Consider the following 15000-nt stretch of genomic DNA (forward strand, 5'->3'; position numbering starts at 1 on the left):
TTTTCTCCGTACTTTTGTCAGTAAACTGCTCAGTAAAGGACTTTTAAAGTCGAAAGATCTTGCAGACTCCTTCGTTTATTTTTCCTTCGTGGCATTTATCTTTATATATATATATCTATATTATATATATATATATAGATATATATATATATATATATATATGAAATAGAGCTTTAAAAAAATTCTACCCCTTCTCTTTTGAGTCGAGAATAAAAACAAGGAATGAAGTTGCTAGCCCATGTCGCTAGTTTCCAAAGTTACCAAGAAACTCGCACTACAAGCCACACACTCTTGCAATGGTTATACCTTTCATTTCTTGATCGATGGAAAAGCCATCTGCGTAGTTAACGTCTTTTGCAAATGTTTCAAGCTTTCCAAAGAAATGTGCATTATAGCAACAACGAACAAAAACTGACGTCATTAGAAAAATCACTCTTGCTATAAAAACATTTAATATTGTACACCTTTGCGCTTTGTATGCTTTAGTGAAACTAGCGTCAGCATCCCGCAACGATGTATGAAGCATGAGTCCTGTCAAGTTTTCTCACAAGGTGGTGAATTTATCGGAGGCAGCTCAGAGCGCAGTCTTGCGTTAAATTCATGCAGAGAGAGGAAAAGCTTTTCGGATGCTATCGCGGTGCGAAATATGAGATGCTGTCGATCCTCTCAGCAAACCGGAACGAAAAGAACTTTGATACCGAAAAACTGGACTCGTTTTTTTTTTTTTTTTTTCAGTTTTCTGAAAAAAAAGAAAACTATTGTGCCGGCTGCTTCTGTCCGTCCGCGCTTTTTTCTGTCCGCACTTTTACTGTTCGCGCTCAGATCTTATAAACTAATGATGCTAGAGGCTCCAAATTGGTATGTTGATCATCCACCCTCTGTTCACCAAACATACCAAATTGCAACCACCTAGCCTCAGTAGTTTTCTTTTTTAGCTAAGGTTAAAGTTAGCCATAATCGTGCATCTGGTAACGATATAGACCAAGCCCCCACCGGGCCGTGGTTAAAGTATCACGGGCCGCGAGTAATACAGCGTTGTACTGAGACCAACGAAAAATATAATCATTGTCGTTGGCCTTGATTATGATATGAGGTACAGAAAACTCGATTGCGCAGAAGAAAGTTCGTCGCTTATTTTACTTAGTCTTTTATTTGAATTGCTTATTTTGGGAGAATTTTGGAGGACATACTATTATATATATATATATATATATATATATATATATATATATATATATATATATATATATATATATATATGTATATTATATATAATTATTATTTATTATCTTGTTGTCATTTAATTATATTTTATTAATGTTGTTGGTTAAATATTGACTTTTAAATATTGTATTAGTCTGTTAGCTTGTTTTCCTCCTCTATTGGTTTAATTGTTCAACGTTTTGGCTAATGACTGTTTAGTCTTTTTCCTGCTTTGAGGGTGTTTGCGGCTTTTCACCCAGCCCCCTTCCCCCCGGGTGGTCGAGGGGTAGTGTACTACTCCTGTGGGAGTTTGAGGGAGTTGCTCACTGGACCTTCGCCCGGGCACTTAATTGACCTGCTTTAGCCGCTTCTTTTGATTGATTGCAACTTGTAGAACATTTGCATACTAAATATATTCTTGATCAACTCTTGTCTGCAGCTTCAGGATTTGTCTATCGGTCACCCTGCTACGCCTCTGGTCTAGTTATAAAAGTCAAGGCGACCTCGCTGTCCAATGGTACGGTACTTATACCCCCTTTATATGTGTTGCATTAACGACAATTTGATTGGATCACGGCCTGCGTGTTAACGGAAATATAGCCGGCACCGTGATTGGACCCCTGTGTTCCTGCCACCCTGTGTTAGTCTCTAGACTTGGAGATCTGTTGATTTGAGGAGATCACGGCTTTATATGTCAAAGATCACCTTAGGTTACTTTAGTGTGTATATGATAGGATATTCTTTCTTTTCCTTTTCTCCTCCTTTCTGGACCCAGATATTTGATTTTCATCATTATTGTGTATTTTCGAGGTTTGGGAGTTATTTCTATCCAGATATTTATGTATTGAATTAAGGAATTTTTCTTAAGAGTTAATTTTCACCAATGAATTAATTTTTCTCACTTTGGTTTGCTCAAGTCGGTTTAAGGTATTGTGGGACTATTTCACCCACTGGGAATTTCGCATTCTGTATAATGAATACCGGTGTTGAGTAATTTTACAAGTGTATGTTGTGGTAGTGAATCGGGCCATTATATATATATATATATATATATTATATATATATATATATATATATATATATATATATATATATATATATATATATATATATATATATATATATATATATATATATTTATATATATATAATGCAAAATGTGAGAAAAAAGCCCTATTTAACTTCGAGCTTCTTGAAATGAGACCAAACAATTTGTGGAAAATACTAAATACTAACTAATAATCTAATGCATATAGTAGGGCCTTGGTTGTCTTAAGATTTTGTAATTTGAATTTCTTGACGTCAAGATTACTTACACACATTAAATCATGATCAAGGTCATTATTTTGCACTAATTATTTTACTTCATTTTGTGGGTCAGAGAATGTAAGAGAATTAAACGCTATAGCTACGTTTAAAGTTCAACTGTTAAGTACTGTAAAACTAGGCCTATTGGGCTAGTTTCTGACTCAAGAAATGACTAAACAATTGCTGCAAATTATATACTATAGTAATGATTTTCAATTCCAAGACTCAAAACTAGTCTTACACTGAAGTAATGAATATTCATTATAGGCATTGTTATTTAGCAATACCTTTGCCTAATTTTCTGAAGCAGGAAAAAAAAAGTTGTTTCACACCGCTGTTAAGTTTATTCAATACCTTAGCATTTATGTCATATTTCACTAGTCATTAGGCTACATGACAATATATTTTCCTCTGTAATGGCAAATATAATTTTATCATATTACAACTACTTAATAATGAGTTCACTTAACTATAAACCAATGCAATGTGGCTTGAAATGCATTGCAGCCATATTTGATTGTGAGTAGTTCTGGGTTCCGTTTGACGTCACTGACTCGTCTCGAGCTGCGCGTGGTTCCACCTGTTCTACCTCCACCTTGTGCCTCCCTAGTGACCTAATGTGGCTCTGCCTCTCTGCCGTGTCGAGACTTTCGGTCATGAAGAAAGGTCAGCGTGACTTCCGTGAATGACCAATTTTATTTTTATAAAGGACGACCCTGTTCAGCTGCCCATATCTTCATGGCTATTTAGACAGCCTTGTGATTGGACACCCAAGGTCTGTATTCATTAAAAATCATCGGCGTCTGGATTATAATAAATCAAGCGGTAAATGGATTTTGCCAAATTGTAAATTTTATATGTCAAGTTCGTAAATCGTAGGATTAAGGTTCTCTTCCCCTCCTGTGTCTCCTCCTGTCCTAAGTGAGATAAGTATGTTATAGTGTGAAAGAAAAGTTTCTACCTTTTTCTTTAACCTGATTCTTTAGCTATCGTAAGGTAGATTTATGCATTAGAGTGAATGAAGTGACTGTGCGATGTTGGTGAATGAGTTTTTCTGTCCCTTTATTCAATTATTCTTTAAATTACTAAATATTTAGTGCTTCCTCTGAATTGTCACTATAGTCGATTCACTTAAGGTAGATTCTTGGGTAAGCCCAATGCCTCCAGACATTCGTTTGGCTACTGCTGATTGGCTGGGAGCTGCCTACCTCCCGGTAACAGCCAATGAGCGGCCGCCCAACAAACGCCTCGTAAGCATTGGGCTCATCCAAGATTCTACCTTAAGTGAACCAGCTTTAGTAATCCTAGTCTCAGACAAAATTTGTTTATGTAGTATGGCATTTTGAAAAAATATTTTCATGATATTTGGAATACAATTTTTTTATTGTAACTGATATATATATATATATATATATATATATATATATATATATATATATATATATATATATATATATGGAAAGTGAAACACTGGAGTAGCTATAAGATCTTTCGACTCAACTTTCCTGCATGGCTTATACCTTTATTTATGCATTTTTCACGTTTCAAACTTTCATGATTCAGTTATACATATATATATATATATATATATATATATATATATATATATATATATATATATTATATAAATGTATATATATATTATATATATATATATATATATATATATATATATATATATGAATGAACTTGATCACGAAATATATAAAACATGGTACTATATATAAATAAGGGTAATACCTACAATAACGGGTCGTTAAGACACAAAGATCTCTGCAGTTCTCGTTTCCTTCATTTTTCCTCCGTCGCATTACCTTATATATATATATTACATACATATATATATATATATATATATATATATATATATATATATATATATATATATATATATATATATACATATGTGTGTGTGTAATCTTATAACTGCTAAATAGAGAGATTAGTGATGCACTCATGCTTTTCGTAATGATCAAATCCTCTAAATATGTGGCCTTCACACAAATGCTTGTTGATTTCGTCGTATGAAAATCCATCCGCTTGATTCTAGCCTCTCCATAAAAATCCCCACCATACGTTCAAAAAAAAAAAAAAAAAAAAAAAAAAAAAAAAAAAAAAAAAAAAAAAAAAAAAAGAATGAGGCGGCTTGAGAACGAGAGTTAGAAGGTTCGATAACTCTTCCATACTAATCCTTCTTACGAGACTGGAAGTCTCAGCCATCTTCGTTTCCTGAACCAGAAACCTTTCTTTTATAAAAAAAAAAAATAAAATAAAAACGAATTTGCTGCCATCCAAGAGTCCACTAATACAGCATTTCTTTTGACCTGATTTGGACACGCTTTCTAATGAAGTCTTTGCAATTTTCAGTAACTAGTAAATTCTCCCAGTAAAAAGGAAAATAACACGACGAAGAATTCAGCATCAGTTAGTATAGCAAAACCATATTAAATTATCTAAATGCACCTAACCAGAAATATACTACCGTGCGAATACTGATCACGTAAAGTTATATAGTCTCTGAAATAAACAAGAAAAAACGAGTAGGTAGTAAAAATCCTAGAAATACTGAAAAATATTTCATAATATCACAGCTTTTTTTATATCTTTGTTTAAATTTGGTTTTAACTCTACCGACAGTGTTTACCTAACGTCACCTTTTCGAAACGGAATAAAATGGAAGGACTAAGTGTATTGTTAAAGTTAAGCGATACCTTGTAAAAACATGATAATAATATTGATAAATAAAAACGTAAATAAATTAAGCGCCGCAGCTGCAGAGAGACCGAAAACCAACCGAGTGCACTTAGTGCATCATTTCTTGGATTTTAAATAATTCCCGAATGTATGAATACGATATCGATATGAGATCACGAAATATAAATATATCGATTGACTTCCAATTCCAAAATATATTAAATGTTCACTTCCAGTTCAAAAATATCGCTGTCAAATGTTCATTTCCAATTCCAAAATATCAAATGTTCACTTCTAGTTCAAAATCATAAATGTTCGCTTCGAATTCCAAAATATTTAATGTTCACTTCCAATTCAAAAATATCGCTCTCAAATGTTCACTTTCAATTCCAAAATATAAATTGTTCACTTCCAGTTCAAAAATACCTTTATCAAATGCTCATTTCTAATTCCAAAATATCAAATTGTCAAATCTAGTTCAAAATAATAAGTGTTCACTTTCAATTCCAAAATATCAAACGCTCAATTCCAGTTCAAAAATATTGCTATCAAATGCTCATTTCCAATTCCAAAATATCAAATATTCATATCCAATTGATAAAAATCAAATATTCATTTCCAATTCAAATATTAAATGTTCTCTTCCAATTCCAAAAAAATCAAATGTTCATTTCCAGTTCAAAAATATTGCTATCAAATGTTTACTTCTAGTTTGAAAATAACAATGTTGAATGTTTATTTCTAATTCCAAAATATCAAACGTTCAATCTCGTTCAAAATAGCACTGTTCGCTTCAAATTCCAAAATATTAAATGTTCACTTCCAGTTAAAAAAATATTGCTCTCAAATGTGCGCTTTCAATTCCAAAATATCAAATGTTCACTTCCAGTTCAAAAATATCGTTCTCAAATATTCATTTTCAATTCCAAAATATAATATATTCACTTCCTGTTAAAAAATATTGCTACTAAATGTTCACTTTAAATTCCAAATATCGAATGTTCACATCTAGTACATGAAAATCAAATATTCACTTCCAGTTCAAAATATCAAATGTTCTCTCCGATTTCCAAAATATCAAATATTGCCTTCCAGTTCAAAAATATTGCTATCAAATGTTCACTTTCAATTTCAAAATATCAAATTTTCATGTCCAATTCATAAATATCAAAATCACTTCCAATTTCAAAATATCAAATGTTCACTTCCGGTTCAAAAATATCACTATTGAATGTTCACTTCCAATTCCAAAAATATATCAAATGTTCCCTTTCAATTCAAAGTGATCAAATGTTCATTTCCAGTTCAAAAATAATACTCTAAAATGTTCACTTTCAATTAAAAAATATCAAATATCCATTTCCAGTTCAGAAATTTCTCTCTCAAATGTTCCTTTCTAACTCCTAAATATCAAATATTTACTTTCAGTTCAAAAATATCGCTCTCAATTGATCACTTTCAATTCCAAAATATCAAATGTTCGCTTCCAGTTCAAAAATATCACTCGCAAATGTTAGCTTTCAGTTACAAAATATCAAATGTTTATTTCCAATTCAAAAATATTGCTCTGACATGTTCACTTTCAATTACAAAATATCAAATGCTCACTTCCAGTTAAAAAATATTGCCCTCAAATGTTCACTTACAATTGAAAAATATTGCTCTCAAATGTTCACTTTCAATTATAAAATATCAAATGTTCACTTCCAGTAGAAAAATTCGACTACCAAATGTTCACTTTCAATTCCAAAATATCTAATGTTCACTTCCAGTTGTCATGAACCATCTACGGTTCCACAGGTTCTTTAAATGAAAATTAACACATGGGACTGAAATGGCCAGAGGGACAGACAAACCACAGAGGAGGTTATGAAACAAGACGTCAAAAGTACCTTAAATCAAATTTATTACGTATATATGCACATACTTAGTGAGTACAGGTTTTAGGTGACGAAAAAACATATAATGATCATTAACAATTGAAGTTACAAATAAATGAATCATTAAATAATTTACATTACTCAGAACAAACATTTATAAATGAAAACAAATGCTTAACAGTGGCAGTGAAAATCAATGAATATCCAATTCAAAATATAAATGTAAATAGGAAATAAAGTCCAGCGCCATACACTTGCTCCATACCACTAAATCAACAATCATTGTATACAATAACATGTTCAATTGATTAAATCAGTAAACATCAAAAATAGGCAGCATAACAATAACTGAAAAATCACCAAAGCAGCATAAATAATAAAATCAAAATCACGCAGCACCAATAATAAGACATACAGCATTACTCAGACAGCATAAATAATATTAAAAATAAACCAGCGGTAATACCAATACTTCAGGCAGCGCCACACACAAAATTAACAATCTCCACGGAGACGTCGAGACAGCCTCTACTGTCAAAGAGGATGTAGTACATCACCTGACATTCACCGTCAAGTCACCACAACAGCCCATGACTGCTGACAGGAACATATCCAAAAATACACATGACTGCGGCGAAGTCGAAAAGACAACTGGTTGGCGGTCTCACTGGATACACTGCTCCACAGATGACTACATCCTGCAGCTGCCGAAGACGACAACAGGTAACCAATATTTGCTGTTAAAGTCCTGTAACCACGCTGTAACTGCTTTCAACTGCCAAAAACAACAGGTGACCAATACCTGCTGCTCAAATCAAGTAACCATACTGCTACTCAGCCAATGACCTCTTGGCTGAGTGTTGCCAAGAACCTGTCTGTCTGCCACCCAGAACCTGACTGACTCTGTCAATCACACAGTGACTAAAGTAAACTCGTCATGTAGACGAAAGCACTAAAAAGCAGGAGAAACAAGGAAACTACCCAACCAGGATCGTTCAAACAAAATGGCCTGACACAGTTCAAAAATATAAAATGTTCACTTCCAAATCTAAAATATGAAATGTTTACTTCTAACTCCAAAATATCAATAGTGAACCTCCTGTTCAAAGATAACTCTCTCGAATGTTCACTTTCAATTCCAAAATATTAAATATTGACTTCTATTTCAAAACCAAAGCTCTCAAAATATCAAATGTTCACTTCCAATTCAAAAATATCGCTCTCAAATATTAACTTTCAATTCCAAAATATAATATATTCACTTCCAGTTCAATTAATCAAATGTTCTCTTCTAATTCCAAAATATCAAATATTTCCTTTCAGTTCAAAAATATTGCCCTCAATTGTTCACTTTCAATTTCAAAATATCAAAGGTTCATGTCCAATTCATAAATATCAAAATCACTTCCAATTTAAAATATGAAATGTTCTCTCCCAATTCCAAAATATCAAATGTTCACTTCCAGGTCAAAAATATCACTCTCATATGTTCATTTTTAAATCTTAAACATCAAATTTTCACTTCCAATTAAAAAACATCGCTCACAAATGTTCACTTTTAATTCCAAAATATCAAATGTCGCTTTTAGTTCAAAAACATCACTCTCAAAGTTAAAAAAAATATCACTCTCAAATGTTGTCTTTCGATTCAAAAATATCACTCTCAAATGCTCACTTCTAATTCCAAAATATCAAATATTCACTTACATTCCAAAAATATTGCTCTCAAATTTCGCTTTCAATTACAAAATATCAAATCTTCCCTTCCAGTTCAAAAATATCACTCTCAATGTTCACTTTAAATTTCAAAATATCAAATATTCGCTTCCAGTTAAAAAAAAAATTTCGCCCTCAAAATACATAATTATCGCTATCAAATGTTCATTTTCAATTCCAAAACATCAAATGTTCACTCAAGTTCAAAAATACCACTCTAAAAGTTGAAAAAAATATCGCTCTTAAATGTTCACTTCCAGTTCAAAAATAGCACTCTCAAAAGTTCACTTTCAATTCCAAAATATCAAATGTTCACTTCCAATTCAAAAACAATGCCCTCAAATGTTCATTTGCAATTCCAAAATATCAAATGTTCTCTTCCAATACCAACATCACTTCCAATTAAAAAATATCAATATCAAATGTACACTTGCAAATCCAAAATATCAAATGTTCGCTGCCCTTTCCAAATTATCAGTCAGAAGGGATAAACATTCAACTTAAAGGACGACTGCAGTCTTATAAGAAGATTAATAAAGGGTCCATTCATAACGTAAAAGGAATCTCCAAGTTCCTCAACTCCTTTCAGCAGTATATCTTGAGCATTCTTGCCAATCATTTTTTTTAAGTTGATCGTTGGTCTATACAACTAAGTGTGTAAATGTAATTTTTATTCATAAAACCTTTCTATTTTCTTGAGACCTCTAAATACAATTTTGTCACATACCTTTTCTACTGATGCCGCCTATAGACTCGTTAATAAACTCTCTGGGTATTCCTGAAGCAGCTTTTGTTGTCGTTCTGGCATTTCTTACAGAGAAAATTGAGAAAAGTTGTAGTAGAGTTGGTATGTTTAATACTCACATACTTCATTGTTTGTAAAAACACGTTTTCAGTATATAGATATCAATATGAGAGAGAGAGAGAGAGAGAGAGAGAGAGAGAGAGAGAGAGAGAGAGAGAGAGAGAGAGCTACATACCACTATTAAATAAACTCGCTTCAGAGCACCTGCTCAAGAAATATTCTCAGACCATTTGCCGAGAAAGGAGCAGAGCAAATACAAGCAAAAACGATGCGCAGCAGGCAATACATTTATTTACAAAGTTTTCTTTCGTATTTTTGTAGTTATTATTGATTAAAAAAGACATATACCAAGATAAATACAATAGTCTGACAATATCAAATACATCAGACAAGAAGAATCTAATGTTGTGTTACTAACGAGCCAGAAAACATCAATTATGATTGAAATGACGACCCTTCGGAGTCATGTGACGTCAATAAAACGAGAGAGAGAGAGAGAGAGAGAGAGAGAGAGGAGAGAGAGAAAACTTCCTTTCTTTTTAAAATTCCTCTCGCATTCATGCGTGATTAAATATCTCAATACCATGTGAGCCCCTTCACCGCAAATCGTGCAGCGGAGAAGACAGGACACAAAGGAAATCAATGCTTCGAGGGAGGAGGGAGCGTTCGCTCCCTTTTTTATATCTCCAAGATCACGAAGAGCCTCGACGGCAGCGTTTCCTTCTTCCCCTTTTGATCTCTGGTGTACAGTCTGTAATCAGTTTCACATTCCGAAATTTCCAAGCGGTGCTCACTCCAGCGACGTCCCTCTCATTATTCGCGGCTTTTGGGAGGATCTCCGTGGCCAGCCTCAAAGGACGTCTCGCTCTTTAATATCCCTTTTCCAGTAGCAGCCGATTTGCAGCGATCGGGGTCCTCGATCCCCTCGATCTGAACGGAAAATTATCATTTTCTTAAAAGAGATAACCTAATCGATAGTTTTCTTCATGACTGGATTTTGCAGTTTTTTATCCGTATTTTTTGCCATATAAGCTAAACAATATGTCAGATATTAGATGATTCGGCAGTCAAGTCATTTTCACTTTCAGATGAAAATTATTAATACTATTATTATTAGTAGTATTATTATTGCAGCAGACAAAATTACTTTATGTATAGTAAGTGTGTAATCCTTTAAGCCTATTTATACTTCGATACAGTAGGTTTCTAGGGTCTTTGCACCCCACGTCAAAGAGACTTAGATAGCTAAAAGAATTTCGAATTCTTAAGCAAACATACTTCAAAAACCTACACAAAGGTGGCCTATTGGTCTAAAGCATTCGTCAGAAGTTAACCAATTATCATTATTATTTTTTTATATCACAGTTACCCTATTCGACTGGGTTGTTTTACAGTGTGGGGTTCCGGGTTGCTTCCTGCCTCCTTAGGAGTCTATCACTGTTCTTACTATGTCCGCTTTTTCCAGGAGCACACTCTTCTGCATGAGTCCTGGAGCTACTTCAGCATCTCATTTTTCTAGTTTCCTTTTCAGGGATCTTGGAATTGTGGCTACGTACTGTCCCCATGATTATGGGTACAATTTCCACTGGCATATCCCATATCCTTATTTCTATTTTAAGATCTTGATACTTATCAGATTATTATTATTATTATTATTATTATTATTATTATTATTATTAAAAATAATGGCAGAATTCACAGAATTGATTTTGTACAATATTCTTTCAATTCTCCTTATGATTTTCCTTTCTGGCACGCTGGTATTATAAAGCAGCTGTCCAATGTTCATCGTGCTGTAGGTCGTCAACGGAAATTTCGGGCGGGCTGGTGTTATCAAAAGCAAAACTGGTTATCAGGGACAGGCTGGGGTCGTCAACAGGTATACAAGTGGGTTTCGTAGGTCGGGAACAGGCCGTAGTCGTCAGGGTCGATCCGGTATTCTTGTTATTTTCTTCTTTTCTGGTTTCAAGGGGCGGCTACATGTTTCGGCCACCTCGTTTGGCCATCTTCGGGACGGGATCGCTGAGTGCAATGGTCTGTGTCAGATGTATTCACGCTATTTATTGCATTCGGTTGGCTTGAAGAAACAGGTACCTCACTTTCATTGGGCAATACCTGTGACGTCACGAGCGATGTCATCAGGGGGCCCGTTGCTGGTTGGCTGTCCTCTTCGTGGGCGGAGCCTCATCCTTATTGGTGATGGTGGAGGTCCCACCCCTCGAAGGGCGTGCTACCAGGTCGTCCTTAGGCGAGAGCTTGAGCTGCGATCACCCTCAGGGTTACTAGGGACGTCCTCAGGATGAGAGCTAATGCTTCTATCATCCTCAGGATCCCTCTGGTGCGATGGTCGTTGTGGGGCGGTGTCTGCTGCTCTCCTGACGGCGGTGGGGAGGAGGAAGGTCTCCTGTGTGATGTTCAAACTGGGCTTCTCCCTCCCGATGTGCAGCGCTTCTAAGATTCGCAAACGACGTAGATCGGGTGCCTGGTCGATAACCTCGAAGTTACCGACGATGTCGCTGCGTCGGATTCTTTTATTATGGGCAGTCCTTGCATGATTAAATACCGCTCCTTCCTGCGCGTGACAGGAGATCCTCTTGGAGAGGCGCATTGACGTCATCCCGATGTAAGTTCCGAGGCATCCTCGGATTGGGCACGTGTATCTGTAAATGACGTTCGTCCTCTTCAAGGGATCCTGCAACGGTGCGGGGTTATTTTTCATAATAAGGCTGCATGTTTTTTTACTTCTATAAAATATGATCAAGTTGATCTGCTTGTTGTTGTCGGTCAGGGAAACGTGATTCCTGATTATTTCCCGTAGGGCTCGCTCGTCTTCTTTATACCGCCGATGGAAGGTGCCCTTGTAGAAAAAATTAATTTTCTGCTGGGGGTATGGGCGGGGTTCCTGTAGGTACCATTCTTCCATGCTCTTCCTGAAGACAATCCAAATATGGAGCCTTTCCTAAATCAACCAGCAGACATTAAAACAGCCCTCTTTGCCGCACACCTCACGAATCTCACATAGACATTTTAGTTACGATACAGCGATATCACAAGCACTACTTGAGCACTAAAAGACTGACTGGTCTGTCCAGTCCTTTTATCCTTCTCCGCATACCTTCCTTTAGCCCCACTTAATTCCTTCCAAAACCTAATCTTCCTTCAGAGGGATCCCCTCAATCCTATCCTATCCCCCCCCATTCACGGTTCACGGTTCACAGACCATTGCACTCAGCGATCCCGTCCCGAAGATGGCCAAACGAGGTGGCCGAAACATGTAGACGCCTTGAAAACCAGAAAAGAAGAAATAACAAGAAATACCGGATAGACCCCTGACGACTACGGCCTGTTCCCGACCTACGAAACCCACTTGTATACCTGTTGACGACCCCAGCCTGTCCCTGATAACCAGTTTTGCTTTTGATAACACCAGCCCGCCCGAATTTTCCGTTGACGACCTACAGCACGATGAACATTGGACAGCTGCTTTATAATACCAGCGTGCCAGAAAGGAAAATCATAAGGAGAATTGAAAGAATATTGTACAAAATCAATTCTGTGAATTCTGCCATTATTTTTAATAAAACTTGTTTGAAAGAAGGTCTGTTTCCAGCGTACATATTATTATTATTATTATTATTATTATAAGGGTGGTCAATAATACTAAAAGAGATCGTGGATTGAATTGTATTGTCTTTATTTACTTTTCCCATCTCTTACAAAAGACTTCCCTTTTTGTGTCAGATTGTATTTTACTAGGGAAAATTTACATGGCTGAACGTGTTTCTTTATCTAAATAAAAAAAAAAACAAATTAAACACAATATTATTATGTGAACGGTAGGAATAATACATATGACATGTCATACACAAAAAGGAATTTATTTAAGGAGATAAGAAAAATAGGTAGTAATATTATTATCATTATTATTATTGTTGTTGTTGTAGTTGTTGTTGTTGTTGTTGTTGTTGTTGTTGTCAATATAAATCTGACATTTATTGAACTTAATAAGTGATCACTGAAATCTTATATCCAAAGCCAAAACTATCATTCCTTCGCCCAATGTAAATCATAAACTAGATAATTGTACACGCATGCATTCTATAAAATCAATTATTCAGAACGCTGGAAATAAGCAACTTCTGCTACATTTACTCATTATGGAACGTCCTAAATATCTGAAGATGGATCTCAAGACATGCGAGCTTTTCTAAATCAAGTGACCATTGGACACTCGTACTAGGTTTCAACTGATAGAACTGTCTCTCCCTGATGCGTATGGGTTTGTATTACAAATATAAGTATATCCAGTTACTCGCTAAACTTATGACTTGACAGCAACCAGCCTAGAAACGCAGTCAACAACAATTTCCACATGTGCGAGACATTCGCTCTCCTGGGGGAATACTGCGAAAGGTTTCCACTTGACTTAATATTGAATGGGATTCCAAGTCTTGCTTCTTGTCTGTATTCAAAATGATCTCTCTAGTGTGTGTGTATCCATACTTTTGTATATATATAATATATATAGATATATATATATATATATATATATATATATTATATATATATATATATATATATATATATATATATATATATCAAACATATATATAAAACATATACATACATATATTTTTTTTCCAGGAAGAGTAATTTTTATTAAGCCAACGATATATTTCAGAGAATAGTTGCCTACACATTCCTTCCCACAAAAACAAATAAAACCAAATAAAATTCTCCTGAGTTCAACTATTTTGAGTCCAGATGACCCGAAATGGTTTAATGGGATTGGATGGGAATTCCTCATGACAGAAGAGGGAAGAACTGCTCTTCTTTCATGACTTGTCAGTTCGTTCGTTTAATGTATGACAGTGATTAATAAGTTATTGACAAAGGGTATAGAGAGAGAGAGAGAGAGAGAGAGAGAGAGAGAGAGAGAGAGAGAGAGATGATAGGTTACTATAGAAAAAAAAAAAAAACAGGGCGAAGCCCCATTCCTCATATCGGTCAGGCAATATATTTGCGCCAATCAATAATTTCTTTTTTAATAATACCAGTCTCTCTCTCTCTCTCTCTCTCTCTCTCTCTCTCTCTCTTTTTATCTGTGGTTTGCTTCCGGATGACGTCCTAGCATTTGTAACACTCACTGGACGTTGCATTCCATAATTTGTTTTGGCAGACGTTTTAGGGACGGATGCCCTTCCTGACTCCAGCCTTCCATTTCGGGATTGGTAGAGATAGAAAGTGAAAACGTTACTAAGACTATCATTGCGAAACCATAAACAAAAAACTCAAGAGGAGAGTCAACTCCTCGAGGCAGGTTTCTCCTTCATACATTCGTATTTATAATTATATAATTATATAACATAATACCGCTTGGTTCTCGGACCAAAT

Source organism: Macrobrachium nipponense, chromosome 5, assembly GCF_015104395.2.
Source record: "Macrobrachium nipponense isolate FS-2020 chromosome 5, ASM1510439v2, whole genome shotgun sequence".
NCBI lineage: Eukaryota > Metazoa > Arthropoda > Malacostraca > Decapoda > Palaemonidae > Macrobrachium > Macrobrachium nipponense.